This window comes from Cynocephalus volans, chromosome 10, assembly GCF_027409185.1.
Source record: "Cynocephalus volans isolate mCynVol1 chromosome 10, mCynVol1.pri, whole genome shotgun sequence".
In the NCBI taxonomy this organism is placed as follows: Eukaryota; Metazoa; Chordata; class Mammalia; order Dermoptera; family Cynocephalidae; genus Cynocephalus; species Cynocephalus volans.
Genome location: NC_084469.1, coordinates 101,329,759 through 101,344,670, shown reverse-complemented (window position 1 = coordinate 101,344,670; position 14,912 = coordinate 101,329,759). Strand labels below are relative to the sequence as shown.

General features: G+C 36.4%; 1 pseudogene; it reads right to left on the bottom strand.

Annotated features, from left to right (window-relative positions):
- Positions 1–719: 719 nt before the first annotated feature.
- On the bottom strand, positions 720–1,656 carry LOC134387558 (olfactory receptor 7G1-like; annotated as a pseudogene).
- Between the last annotated feature and the right edge of the window lie 13,256 nt (positions 1,657–14,912).

The following is a 14,912-nucleotide window of genomic DNA, read 5'->3' as shown; positions in this document are numbered from 1 at the left end:
CATGCCATGCTGAAAATAACACCACTTTCTCAACCTGCAATGATGACCAGAACAAAAGGCTGTCTAGACAATCCTTTGATTCTCCTTTAAAACCCCAATGTGCTTATCCCCATACCCACAAGTACAATTCTGACTGATGGCCCATTTTTGTGTGTGTGTGCCTATGGGGAAAGTGAAGGTGTGATTCTTACCAACATTCCCCTTTTGTGCTTTTTACAGTCAACAACTTCACAAAGTAAAGTGATTCTCACTAGAATAGCTTTCCTCATAAATATGCATTTAAAAGTTTTGCAAGAGAGCCCTAAGACTGCAGCCCATCCTCTAAGACATCATTGACACAATGAATTTTATTCAATTACATTTCTCCATGTGGACTCTTCCAGGGATGAGTAAGAAACACTGAAAGACAAGATGAATGAGAAAAGCAAAACTTAGATATATTCTTATAAATAAATCCATCAGAAGTTTTCAAGGAAAATTAAGAGGATGACTCCAGACAAAGAAACTGAACTTAGAAAACCGAATGTATTTATGAAACATCACAGACCTGTACAATGAGAAAGTCAGCTTTCAACCCCAAGTTAAAATGAACTTACCCATTATGTTCGCTAGTCCGTATAAAACATCTTGGTAAAGCAAGAATCGGGAACCACAGCTCACCCAGTATTTCTGTCTCTTTGACTCTTTCTAGGAGCCTCAGTCGAAAACAGATGACACAGTCACAGAAGGGAAGGTGTCCTACCGATGAGTTCCCTCAAAGCTCCCTTCCTGTCCCTGTTCTTCAGGCTGTAGATAAAGGGGTTCATCATTGGAGGGACCATAGTGTACATCATTGAAAGCCACTGCAGCGATTCAGGATGAGACAGTAACTGCAGAACTAGTGTACACCCCAAAACTTGTTCCATAGTACAAAGACAAAACTGAGAGGTAAGAGCCACAGGTGGAAAAAGCTTTATGCCTTCCTCCTGCTGATGGCATTTTCAAAACAGAGGAGACAATTTGAGTATAAGAAAATTATTCCAAACAAAGGAATCGTACCATGTATACCACTTGCAAATTATATCGGAATGTTATTAATGAGGGCGTCAGAACAGGCAACCTTGATGACCTGGACAGATTCACAGGAGAAGAGGGGATTTCAATATCTGTGCAAAAGGACTGCTGCAGCACCATCAGGCTCTGAACCAGGGCATCCACAATGCTTATGAACATGGAGAGTAGAGTCAGCAGGCCACACAGACGGATGTTTATGATGACTGTGTACTTCAGTGGGTGACAGATGGCCACATAACTGTCATAACCCATTACTGCAAGAAGACAACTTTCCATATCATTGAAAACCAGGACCAGGAAGACCTGGGTGAGGCAGCCTTTATAAGTGATGCTCCAATTCTGTGTTTGGATGTTGAGCAGCATTTTGGGGATGGTAGTTGTGCTTAAACTGATGTCGGTAAAGGACAGATTGGAGAGAAGGAAGTACATGGGGGTGTGGAGGTGGGAGTCAGAGATGACAGCCAGGATGATGAGCAGGTTTCCCAGGATGGTGACCAGGTACATGGACAGGAACAGGCTGAAGAGGAGGGGCTGCAGTTCTGGATCCTCTGTCACCTCCATGAGAAAGAATTTTGCAACACCTGTTTGGTTTCTGGATTCCATGTTGTTGATGAATCTGATGGAAGAGACGGGGTGACAGGACAATCCAATATGTGTTTTCTAGGCCAGCAAGAGCAATAACATCAGAGAGGGAAACACCATGGTAGGAAGGGTTGGCTTCTAATGGAGGAAAATTAAAGAAAGGTTGTCTTCTGTATGCATATTGTTTTGTTACTTTTAAAAAACCTGGATTTTGTACTGTGGACTGTCAATAATTTTTACTTCTAGAAAAGGTTAAGGGGTCATCATTAAAAAATAGACTACCTGTACTGTTCTGATTACTTAAAATATTTGGTAATTTTTTAAGAGAAACACACAGACTGGGGAGGCAGCTTAAAGATTCTGTCTGGATCCCCAGAGACATCAGACCCAGGACATAGAGATGATACAAATGTGTGTCAAGAACCAGGAATGGGAAGATAAGATGAAGTTAACAAACTTTCTGCCCCCACAACCACTGGGTTGCTGGTAAATGTCAGAGAATTTTATAACAGTCCTTCTGTTTTAGAAAAGGCAGATTCCTGCTTAAGAGTACAATGGTCCTGGCCATTGTAGAGACTGAGCCCGAGATTAGTAGATGAGAGGTGCTCCAGTATTGGTGCAAAGGTAAAAAGGACAGGTAGTTAGACAAGGGACCCATGGGGACTTGATTCTAATGACCTGATAGACATCCTTACTGTCAGCTTCCCCCAGATGAAATTGCAGTAGAACACTTGCCTTCATTTGCTAACATGAATTAAGGGAATTTAGATTACCTGGGTGGGGTCACAATGGAGTAATGTTTGACATCTTTGGGTGTTTCATGTGAAAGATCTTTCACCAGAGAAGAGGGATTGAGTGAGTCACTGAACTCCTGTCCAAGAGGGGTCATCTCTGGGAGGATCCTCAGTCCTGCTGTTTATTTGCTAGAGAACTGATAAAAGAGGTAGTCAGAGGCACATTGTCATTTCTGGATCCCTCAAGGCCGATTTCCAAAGTTCCTCATTAGCCAAGCAATTTTATTGTCAACATGATTCCAGGGCACTGTAAATTTTTAAAGACCAGGACTCTACAATGATGGAAGCCAGGAGGGCTGCATCCCTGACCCTGTGAGGCCAGGTGTACAGCGTATACTTTTCTCCATCTGTTCCTGCTCATCCCCATTTCACATACCTTGCGCAGGTGCACACACATCTGCTCTAATTGTACTTGAGTCTTCTTAGGAGTGAACAATGACATTACTATCTAATTAATTATACTAATTTTAGGTGTAAAAATAGAGCTTATATGTATAGATACAAATATGTTTTTAATGTATAACTATTTTCAAAATTATTATTATTGTTATTTATATTGTACATATTTGTGGGGTATGGAGTGTTTTTAATTAATTTTTTAATTGACATGCATTGAATGTACCTATATGGGTACAGAGTTATATGTCAGTACATATATACAATGTGTGATGATCTAATCAGGGTAGTTAGATTATAATTACAGCTAGACAGAGTGATATTTGAATATACAAGGCATGATGTTCAAATCGCTGTAGTTTGCATATCCGTTACCACAAATATCAATCATTTGTTTGTGTTGAGAACATTTGAACTCTCTTCTAACCATTATAATTTATGCAATAAATTATTTATCGAAACCTAGCAGTGCTATAGAACACTAGAACTTATTCTTCCTATCTAGTTGTAAATTTGTATCCATTTCACAACATTCCCCTTTTCTCCTATTCCCTCTACCCTTTCCAGCCTCTAGTAATCACAATTCTACTCTGTACTTCTATGTGCTCAATGTTATCAGCTTCCACATTTGAATAAGAACATGCTAAGTTATAAAATGTTTGCATAGTTCATAAAAGTGCAAACAGTTGAGGGTTTTTCTAAGAGTCACTGAATATTTCCTGAATCTTAAATTATATTATGTATATTTTATATAATAGGTTCTAATTTATTCTCTGTGACAATTCTGTCTCTGATCAATACAGACTGATGATCTGTCACTCCATTTGCAGTCTTTCATATCCACCTTTTAAAATTTTGTTGCAGTTTTTTAAATATATATTTTTCTTTACCTCGGGGCAGTGGGTTCAAAGAATAGACATTTATTTTTGTTTTTATATTAATTAATTAATTTTAACTGGTGCATAACTGAGTATAGCCACGCTTTTGAAAACTCGAACTTATTCCTCCTGTCTAACTTTATTTTTTCCCATTACCTACCCTTTCTCTCTCTTCCCCTGTCCCCTACCCTTCGCAGCCTCTAGGAACCACTATTCTACTCTCTACTTCTATGAGATCAACTCTTTCAGCTCCGACATATGACTGAGAACATGCAATATTTGTTTTTCTGTGCCTGGCTTATTTTGGAAAACATAATGTCCTCTAGGCTCATCCATGTTGCCGAAAATGATAGAATTTTATTCTTTTTCTGATGACTAATTTCATTGTGTATATATTCCATATCTTATCCATTTTGTCCAATGTATCCATTCAACTATTGACAGACCCTTAAGTTGATTCCATAACTTGCCTGTTGTGAATAATGCTGCAATAAACATGGGAGTGTGGATTTCTCTTTGACATACAGATTTTCTTTCTTTTGGACCCAGTAATGGGATTTCTAGATAATATGGTCTTTCTATTTTCATTTTCATGAGGAATTTGAGGGACCTACATAGTGGTTTCCATAATGGCTATACTAATTTACATTTTTGTATTTTTGTTGTTGATCTTTTTTTTTTTTTTTTTTTTTAGTTTTTACTGTATATATTGAAGGTGGTCAATATGATGCTTTGATATACATACACAGAGTGAAATGATTACTACAGTCAAGCAAATTAACATATCTATACCCTCACATAGTTACCTTGTGTGTGGGTGACGTAAGAACTCCTCAAATCTACTATCTTTGAAAATTTCCAGTTTATGATATAATATTTTAACTATGGCCATCTTGCTTTATATTACATCTCTAGACTTTATTCATTCTGCATAACTGCAACTTTGTAGACTTTGATAAACACCACCCCATTCCAGCACCACTGCAATATCTGATAACTAAAGTTCTGCACTCTGTTTCTGCATACTCAACATTATTAGATTCTGCATATATGTGAGACCATGCAGTATTTTTCTTTCTGTGACTGGCTTATTTTACTTAGCACAATTGTCCTCCAGGTTCATCCACGTTGTCACAAAAGGCAGGATCTCCTTCCTTTTTAAGGTAGTATAACACTAATATACATATATATTTAATTTTTTTATTCATTCATCCATCAATAGACACTTTGGTTGTTTCCATATCTTGGCTGTTGTGAATAATGCAGCAATGAACATAGGAGTGCAGATATCTCTATAAGGTGCTGATTTCATTTACCATGAGATTATACACAGACGAGGGATTGCTGGGTCATTTAGTAGTTCTTTTAATTTTTTGAAGAACTTTATACTCTTTTCCTTAATGGCTACACCCATGTGCTTTTACACTAACAGTGTACAAGAGTTTCCTTTTCTACACAAACTCAACAATGCTTGTCATCTCTTGTCTTTTTTGATAATAGCCATCTAAAAGTCATGAGGTGATATCTCATTGTGGTTTTGATGTGCACTTCTCAGATGTTGACCACCTTTTTATGTATCTATTGGGAATTTGCATATCTTCTTGGGAAAAAATGTCTATTCCAGTCCTATACAAATGTTTTCATTGCATTATTATTATTATTATTATTTTGCTGTTGAGTTGTGTGAATTCCATATGTATTTTATATATTGACCCCATATCATGGTTTGCCAATATTTTCTACTATTCCATAGGCTGCCTCTTCTTTCAGTTTATTGCTTCCTTTGCTGTACAGAAGTGTTTTAGCTTTATGTAGTCACACTTCTTTATTTTTCCTTTTGTTACCTGAGCTTTGGGTAAAATATGCAAAAAATTGTTTTCAAAGACAATGACAAAGAGCTTTCCCTCATGTTTTCTTCTAAGCAGTCTTATGGCTTCAGATCTTACATTTAGGACTCTTTAATACATTATGGGTTGGTTTTTGTGTATGGTGTAATAAAAAGTTCCAATATCATTCTTGTGCATGTAGATATCCAGGTTTCCCAAAAGCACTAATTAAAAAAAATTTTTCTTTCCCCATTAGGTGTTCCTGGTGGTATAGTAAAAAACATTAGCTTACTGTATATGCTTGGGTTTATTTCTGGGCTCTCTATTCTGTTCCTTTAGTCTATGTTTTAGCACTTCAGTACCATAGTGTTTTGATTATTTTACTTTTGTAATATAATTTGAGGACAGAAAGTGTGATGCCTACACTTTGTTTATCTTTCTCAAGATTGCTTTAGCTATTGGTGATCTTTTTAGACTCCATACAAATTTGTGGACCTTTTACTATTTTTATTTTACTAAAACTAAAATAAAATGATATTGAAATTTGATATGGGTTACATTGAGTCTGTATATTACTTGGGGTAGTATGGACATTTAAACAATATTAATTCTTTTAATCCATGAAGATGGGAAATCTTTCCATCTATTTTTGTTGTCCTAAATTTCCTGCATGAATTTTTTTTATAGTTTTCAGTGTATGGATCTTTCACATTCTTGGTTAAATTTGTTCCTAAGTAATTTACTCTTTTCAATGTAATTGTTTTCTTGACTTTCTTTTCATATAGATAGCTATTGATGTAAAGAAATGCAAATAATTTTGCATGTTGATTTTATATTCTGCAACCTTACTGAATTTATGTATTAGTTCTAACAGTATTTTTGTGTAGTTCTTAAGGTTTTCTAAATGTAGGGTCATGTCACCTGTCAACAGGGATACGTTAACCTCTTTCTTTCCTATTTGGATGCCTTTACTTGTTTCCTTGTCTGATTGCTCTTGCCAGTACTTCCAGTGCTATGTTGAATAGAAATGGGCATCCTTGCCTTGTACTGGATATTAGAAAAAAAGCTTTCAGTTTTTGCCCATTGACTATGATGTAGGCTTTTCATAGATGGGCTTTACTGTGTTCAAGAAATTTCCTCCCATACCTATTTTGTTGAGAGTTTTTATTATGACAGTATGTTGAACCTTGTTATATGCTTTTTCTGCATCTAATGAGGTGATCATATGGTTTTGACATGTCATTTTGTGGTGTATCACATTGAATGATTTGCATGTGTTAAACCCACTCTACAACCTGAAGATAAATTCCACCTGGTCATGTATAATCTCTTCGATGTGTTGTTGAATGCAGTCTTCCAGTATTTTACTGGATAATATTTACACCTGTGTTCATCAGAGATATTGGCCTGTAGTTTTGTTCTCTTATGGTATCTTTGTCTGGCTTTGGGATCAAGGTGATGTTGGCCTCATAAAATCAATTTGAAAGTATTTCTTCTGCTTCTGTATTTCAGAAAGATTTTCAGAAAGGTTTAAGAGGGTTAGTATTAATTCTTCTTTGAATGTCTGGTAGAATTCAGCTGTGAAGCCATCTGGTCTTGGGGGTTTCTATGTTGTGAGGATTTTGATTATTACTTTGATCTTATTTGTTATTGGTCTGTTCAGGCATTCCATTTATTTATCATTCAGTCTTGGTAGGGTGTATGCCTCAAGGAATTTACCCATTTTCTCTAGGCTATTCAATCTATTGTTTAGAATAGTCCCTTACAATCCTTTATATTTCTGAGGTGTCTATTGTCATGTCTCCTCTTTCATTCTTGATTTCATTAATTTCAATCTTCTCTCTTTTTTTAAGTTACATATTTACATTGCTATATTTCCTGTTGATTATTTTATTATTTATTTTGTAAGGATATTCATGAGATATAAAGCTAATTGTCCTCCCTCCTGCCCATGATGTGAGGGCCAGATTCATACTGGGGGCATACCCATTACCAGAAATTACTTTTGTATCCTTTGTCCCCTCCCAATTATACCCCAAACCTACCTCCCGTTCCCTCCCCTCCACTCCTATTTGTAGCCCTAGGAATGTTCCCTCCCACTGTTAGACCACGGCATTACTGTGGTCTTTTATCCTTCCTTCCTTTCTATCTTAGCTCCCACATATGAGTGAGAACATGTGGTATTTATCCCTCTGTGCTTTTTTTGTTTCATTCAAGAAAAGTTTCTCCAGGTTCATCCATGTTGAAGCAAACGGGAATATTTCATTCTTTTTTATGGCAGAGTAGTATTCCATAGTGTATATATATATCACAGTTTCCTTACAAAATCCTCTATTGATGGACATTTAGGTTGTTTCCATATCTTGGCTATTGTAAACAGAGCTGGGATAAACATGGGAGTGCAGGTATCTCTTCGACATGATGATTTCCATTCCTCTGGGTATATACCCAGAGGAGGGATTGCTGGATCATATGGAAGATCTATCTGTAGTCGTTTGAGAAACCTCTAAATTGTTTTCTGAATTGGTTGTACTAATTTACAGTCCCACCAACAGTGCAGTAGTGTTCCCTTCTCTCCACAACCTCGCCAGCATTTGTTATTCACTGTCATTCTGATTATAGCCAGCCTAACTGGAGTGAGGTGGTATCTCAAAGTGGTTTTAATTTGCATTTCCCTGATGACTAGTGATGTTGAGAATTTTTCATATATCTGTTGGCCATTTGTACGTCTTCCTTTGGAAAATGTCTATTCAACTTGTTTGCCCATTTCTTAATTGGGTCATTTATTTTTTTACTGTATAATTGCTTGAGTTCTATGTATATTCTGGATATCCCTTGTCAGATGCATAGTTAGCAAAATTTTTCTCCCAATCTGTACGTTGTCTTTTCACTCTGTTGATTGTTTCTTTTGCTGTGCAGAATCTTTTTAGTTTGATATAATCCCATTCTTATTTTTTTTTACTGCTTGTGCTTTGGGGCTCATGTTCATAAAGCCTGTGCCCTGACCTAACTGCTGAAGTGTTTCACATATATTTTCCCTTAGTAATTTTACAGTTTCAGGTCTTATACCTAGGTCTTTAATCCATTTTGAGTTGATTTTGGTGTATGGTGAAAGATGAATATCTAGTTTCATTCTTCTGCCTATGTATATCTAGTTTTCCTGGCACCACTTGTTGAAGAAGCAATCTTTTCCCCAAGTAGATTTTTGTTGCCTTTGTCCAATATCACATGGCTATAAGCCTGAGGATTGATTTTGGAGTTGTCCATTCTACTCCACTGGTCTGAATGTCTAATTTTATACCAGTACCCTGCTGTTTTGGTTCCAATAGCTTTGTAGTATAATTTGAAGTCAGGCAGAGTTATGCCTCTGGCTTTGGGTTTTTTTTTTTGTTTGTTTGTTTGTTTTGTTTTGTTTTGTTTTCTCAGGATTGCTTTGGCTATGTGGGATCTTTTGTTTTTCCATATGAAAGTTAAATTATTGTTTCAATTTCTGTGAATAATTTCATTGGTGTTTTGATGGGGACTGCATTGAATCTGTGGATTGCTTTGGGTAGTATAGACATTTTCACAATGTTAATTCTTCCAATCCAGAAGCATGGAATATCTTTCCATCTTTTTGTGTCTTCTTTAATTTGTTTCAGGTCTTTCACCTCCTTGGTTAAATTAATCCCTAGGTATCATATTTTTTTGGTTACAACTGTAAATGGGCTTATTTTCTTTATTTCTTTTTCTGTTAATTCATTATTTGAGTATATACATGCTACTAATTTGGGGATATTTATTTTGTATCCTGAAATATTACTGAAGTTAGTAACCAGCTCTAGGAATTTTTTGATAGAGACTTCAGGTTTTTCTATATATAGTAGCGTGTCATCTGCAAATAAAGAATGTTTGACTTCGTCTTTTCCAATCTGGATTCCCTTTATTTCTTTCTTTTGCCTAATTGCTTTTTCTAGTACCTCCAGTAATATGTTGAATAGAAATGGTGAGAGTGGACATCCTTGCCTTGTTCCTGTCCTCAAGGGGAAGGCCTTCAATTTTTCCCCATTCAGAATAATACTGGTGGTGGGCTTCTCATAAATGGCTTTTATTGTGTTAAGATATTTTCCTTCTATACATAATTTGTTGAGAGTCTTTATCATGAAGAAATGTTGAATTTTGTCAAATGCCTTTTCAGCATCTGTTGAAATAATCATATGGTCTTTGTCTTGGAGCCTTTTGATGTGATATATCACATTTATTGACTTTTGTATGTTGAACCATCCTTGCATTCCTGGGATGAATCCCACTTGATCATAGTGTATAATTTTTTAACATGTTGCTGTATTCTGATTGCTAATATTTTGTTGAGGATTTTAGCATCTTGGTTCATCAAAGATATTAGCCTACAATTTTCTCTTTTGTGTGTGTCTTTATCTGGTTTTGGTGTCAGAGTTATGTTGGCCTCAAGGAATGAGTTTGGGGGAGTAGTGTCTGTTTCAATTGTTTGGAATAGTGTGAGGAGAATTCGTGTTATATCCTTTTTAAAAGTTCAATAGAATTCAGCTGTAAAGCCATTCAGATCCAGGCTTTTTTTGTTGGAAGATTGCTACTTACCACTTCATTCTCCTTGCTTTTTATTGGTCTTTTCAGGTTTTCTATCTCTTCTTGGGTCAGTCTTGCTAATTTATATGAGTCTGGAAACATCCATATCTTCCAGGTTTTCAAATTTATCATCATACAGTTGTTTATAATAGTTTCTAATGTTTTTTTTTTTTTTGTATTTCTGTGGTATCAGTTGTAATGGCTCCCTTTCATTTCTAATTTTTGTTATTTGGGTCTTCTCTCTCCTTTTTTTTTTGTTAATCTAGCTAATGGTGTGTCTATTTTATCTTCTCAAAAAAAAACAAGTTTTAGCTTTATTGATCTTGTCTATTGTTTTGGGGGTCTCTATTTCATTTAGTTCTGCTCTGATCTTAATTATTTCTTTCCATCTACTAACTTTAGGTTGGAACTGTTGTTTTTCAAGTTCTTTGAGACATAGTGTTAGGTCATTTATTTGGAGTCTTTCCATTTTTTGGATATATGCATTTACTGCAATAAATTTGCCTCTTAGTACTGCTTTTGCAGTATCCCAGAATTTTTAGAATAATGTATCTTTATTTTCCATAGTTTCTAGGAATTTTTTGATTTCCTGTTTAATTCCTTCCTGGACCCATAGTTCATTCAGGAGCCTATTATTTATTTTCAATGTATTTGTATAGCTTCCAGCATTTTCCTTATTATTTATTTCCAGTTTTACTCCATTGTGGTCTGAAAAGATTGTTGGAACAATTTCAATTTTTAAAAATTTGCTGAGACTAGATTTGTGATCTAATGTGTTGTCTAACCTGGAGAATGGACCATGAGCTGATGAGAAGAAACTGTATTCTTTAGCTGTTGGGTGAAATGTTCTGTATATATCTGCCAAGTCCAGTTGGTCTAGGGTATAGATTAAATCCTGTGTCTCTTTGTTGACTTTTTGGCTGGAAATCGTGTCCCATATGGAGAGAGGGTTATTCAGATCACCCACGATTAACGTATTAAGTCCTATCTCCTTTTTTAGGTCTAAGAGTGTTTGCTTGATATATTTGGGTACTCCAGTATCGGGTGCATGCATGCTTATGACTATTATGTCTTCTAGCTGGATAGTTCCCTTTATCATTATATAATGGCCTTCCTTGTCTTTTTTAATGTTTTTGGTTTAAAGTCTATTTTGTCTGATTTAAGAATAGCTACTCCTGCTTGTTTTGGGTTTCCATTTGCATAGTATATCTTTTTCCATCCCTTCACTTTAAGTGTATGTGTGTCTTTCCAAGTGAGGTGGGTCCCTTGAAGGCAGCATATACTTGGGTCTAGCTTTTTAATCCAGTCAGTTAGTCTGTGTCTTTTGAATGGGGAGTTTAGTCCATTCACATTTAGAGTAGTTATTGAGAAGGGTTGTTTAATTCCTGTCATTTAATTGCTGCTTGTTTAGGTGGCTTAAAGATCTTTTGATCATTATTTCCCCTTTTATTTCTTTTCTTCATTGTTAGCTGGGAATTTAAGGCAGAATGATTTAGCTTTTTTTTATCTTTCTTGCTGGCATTTTTGTTTTAACTGTGGGTTTTGCTCTTTCTTCTGTATTCGTGATGATGGTCACCATTATTCAGATTCCAGATGAATGACTCCCTTGAGAATTTCTTGCAGTGCTTGTCATGTGGTGGTGAACTCCCACAACTTTTGTTTGTATGATAAATACATTATTTCTCCCTTATTTCTGAAGGAGAGCCTTGCCGGGTAGAGAATTCTTGGCTGGCAGTTTTTTTTCTTTTAATATTTTGAATATATTGTTCCACTTTCTTCTGGCCTGTAGGATTTTGGTTAATTGGTCTGCTGTTAGTTTGATGGGGGTTCCTCTATAAGTGACCTGACGCTTTTCTCTTGCTGCTTGTAGAATTCTCTTTGTTTTAGAGCTTTGAAAATTTAACTATAACATGTCTTGGGGAGGATATTTTGCATTGAATCTGCTTGGGGACCTTTGAGATTTCTAGATCTGAAGGTCTGTATCCTGCCCTACACCTGGAAGTTTCCTGTTACTATTTCCTTGTGTAGGTTTTTGATACCTTTTCCTTTCTCCTTCCCTTCAGGAATACCCACAATTCAGATGTTAGAGTGCTTGAGGTTGTCTGCTATCTCTCTTAGATTTTTCTCATTATTTTAAATTCGTTTTTCCTTTTTTTTGCCTGCCTGAATTATTTCAAAAAGACTATCTTCAAGCTCTGAAATTCTTTCTTCTGCTTGCTCTACCCTGCTGCTCAAGCTCTCAGTTGTGTTTTTTATTTCATTGAGTGCATCTTCACTTCTAGAAGTTCTGCTGCACTCTTTTTTTATGGTATTAATCTCTTTGTAGATTTCCTCCTTCATATTCTGGATGTTTTTTCTTGTTTCATTGTGTTCTCTAATTGGGTCTTCCTTTATTTCTTCAAGTATTCTTAAGATCATTGCTTGAAATTCTTTTTCAGATTATTCAAGGATTCCATGTTCCATGAAGTCTGACTTTGGGGCATTCCTGTATCCTTTTGGTGGTGTCATTTCTTCTTGATTGTTTGTATTTCTAGTATTTTTTCACTGATGCTTTGTCATTTGGTAGGGGGTTTGTTTCTTCTATTACACTGAGGTTGGCTATGGAGTGGCCCTGGTTGTGACTGTGGAGGCTGAATTGTCTTTGCTTGACAGTAGGTGTGGTGATGGTTATGTTAAACCACCTTGGTTCCTGTTTGTGACTCTGTGCTTGAAGAATGAGCCCCTAGCGCTGTGGCGTTCTGCTGGGCCAAACTTGGTAGCTCATATCTGTAGGCTGGTGCTCCCCACTGGGTCTGTGGTGGGGAGAGGAGCCACATCCATCCACGTAGTTCCACTGGCTGGTGCTGATTCCAGCCACTGCTGGCTGGCTCACTTGTATGGGGCCTATTCTGGCTGTGGGAGGTGGGTGTGTTGCTCCCCCACTGCCTGGCTCCAATGCAGCAGGGTGAGGGGGGCGTGTGGAGCTGCATGGTTCTGCTGGCTGGTGTTGCTGCTGGCCGCCACCCTGTCTCTTGACATTTATAGTAGAATTAAAAGTATATTTTCCTGCCTCCATTATTGTAATATAACAAGGTTTTCCTTTAGATATTTACTTATGCTTATGAGTTTCATACTTTCCTATGAACTCAATTTGCTATTTAATATTATTTTATTTCAACTTGAAACACTCCCTTTAACATTTCTTGAAATGCAGATCTAGTGATGATTAGCTTCTCCAGCTTTTATTTATCTGAGAAAGTCTTTGTCTTCTTTATTTTTGAAGTAAAAGATTGCTGGGCGTCATAGTCTTGGTTGCCAGTTTTTTTTGTTTGTTTGTTTTGTTTTGTTTTTCTTTCAGCACTTTGAATATATCATCCCACGCACTTCTGGACTGCAAGGTCTCTGCTGAAAAAATCTACTGGTAGTCTTATGGGATTTCGCTGGTATATAGCAAATAGTTGTTCTCCTGTGGCTTTCAAATTTCCCTCTTTGTCTTCGACTTTTTATTATTTGAGATAATATGTCTCAGTGTGGGTCTGTTTGAATTCATTTATTTTTTGTCCATTGAGTTTCCTAAATTTAGATTTCTATTTTTAACCTCAGGTTTGTGAGCTTCCTAAATTTAGGTTTCTGTTTTTTTCCTCAGGTGTGGGAATTTTTCAACAATTATCTTTGAATAAGCTTTCTGTCTGTTTCTTGCTTTCTCCTTTTCTGTGACTCTAATAACATGTATATTGGTTTTTTTAACGGTGTCACCTAAGGCCCCTAAACTGTATTCATGCTTTTGTTTTGTTTTTGCACTTCAAATCATATGATTTTTCAATGATGTGTCTTCAAGATCACTGTGATCTTTTCTTTTGCTTGATCTAGTCTGCTTTTGAACCCTTTTGCTGATTTTTTTTTCAGTGCAATCATTGTCTTCTTTAGCTCTATGATTTGTGTTTGGTACTAGTTTTTTCTTTACTTTTCAATTCTTTTCTTTTCTTTTTTAAAAGACAACTGGTAAGGGGATCTTAACCCCTGACTTGGTGTTGTCAGCACCACACTCTCCCACATGAGCAAATCAGCAATCCCTATACAGGGATCTGAACCTGTGGCCTTGGTGTTATCAGCACCACAATTTCCCAAGTGAGCCACAGGCTGGCCAATTTCTTTTCTTTTTCCTTTTCTTTAATGGCTGTCTAGTCTGGGGATTTGAACCCTTGAACTTGGTGTTACCAATACTGTACTCTAACCAACTGAGATAATGGTACTTTTTTAAATTAACATTTTGTGTCTGTATTAAAATAATCATTTTGTTTATGTATTTCTTTCTTGACCTGATGAGCATCTTTATGACTGTTACTTAGAATTCTCTGTCAGATAACTCATTTATCTCCATTTATTTAGGCTCAGTTTCTGGTAATTTACGCATTTATTTAAAACACAATTTCCTGTTTCTTCATTTTCCTTAACTTTCTTTTTTTTCTGTGCATTAAATAAGACAGCCACCTCTTCCAGTCTTCTTAGATTAAATTTGACTAGTAGAGAAACCTCACCTATCAGCATGGTCAGAGATTCTGGGAACCTATAAAACATTTCTGTCTGTCCCAAATGCTGTCATTGTTCTTCATGGCCCCAGGACATTAAAGTGTGCCAAGTCCCATCAGTGACCTGAGATAGGTGATATAAAATCCAGTCCTTCAAGATGAACATGGAAAAGTTAGAATGCTGTATGCCTGTTCCAGTTTCTTCTGTTCTCGGAGAGAAGCTGGAAGGTGGAGTTTATCTCCCACTTGCTCTACATTAAGGTGGGGAGAGGATCTATGGCAAATGGCTTC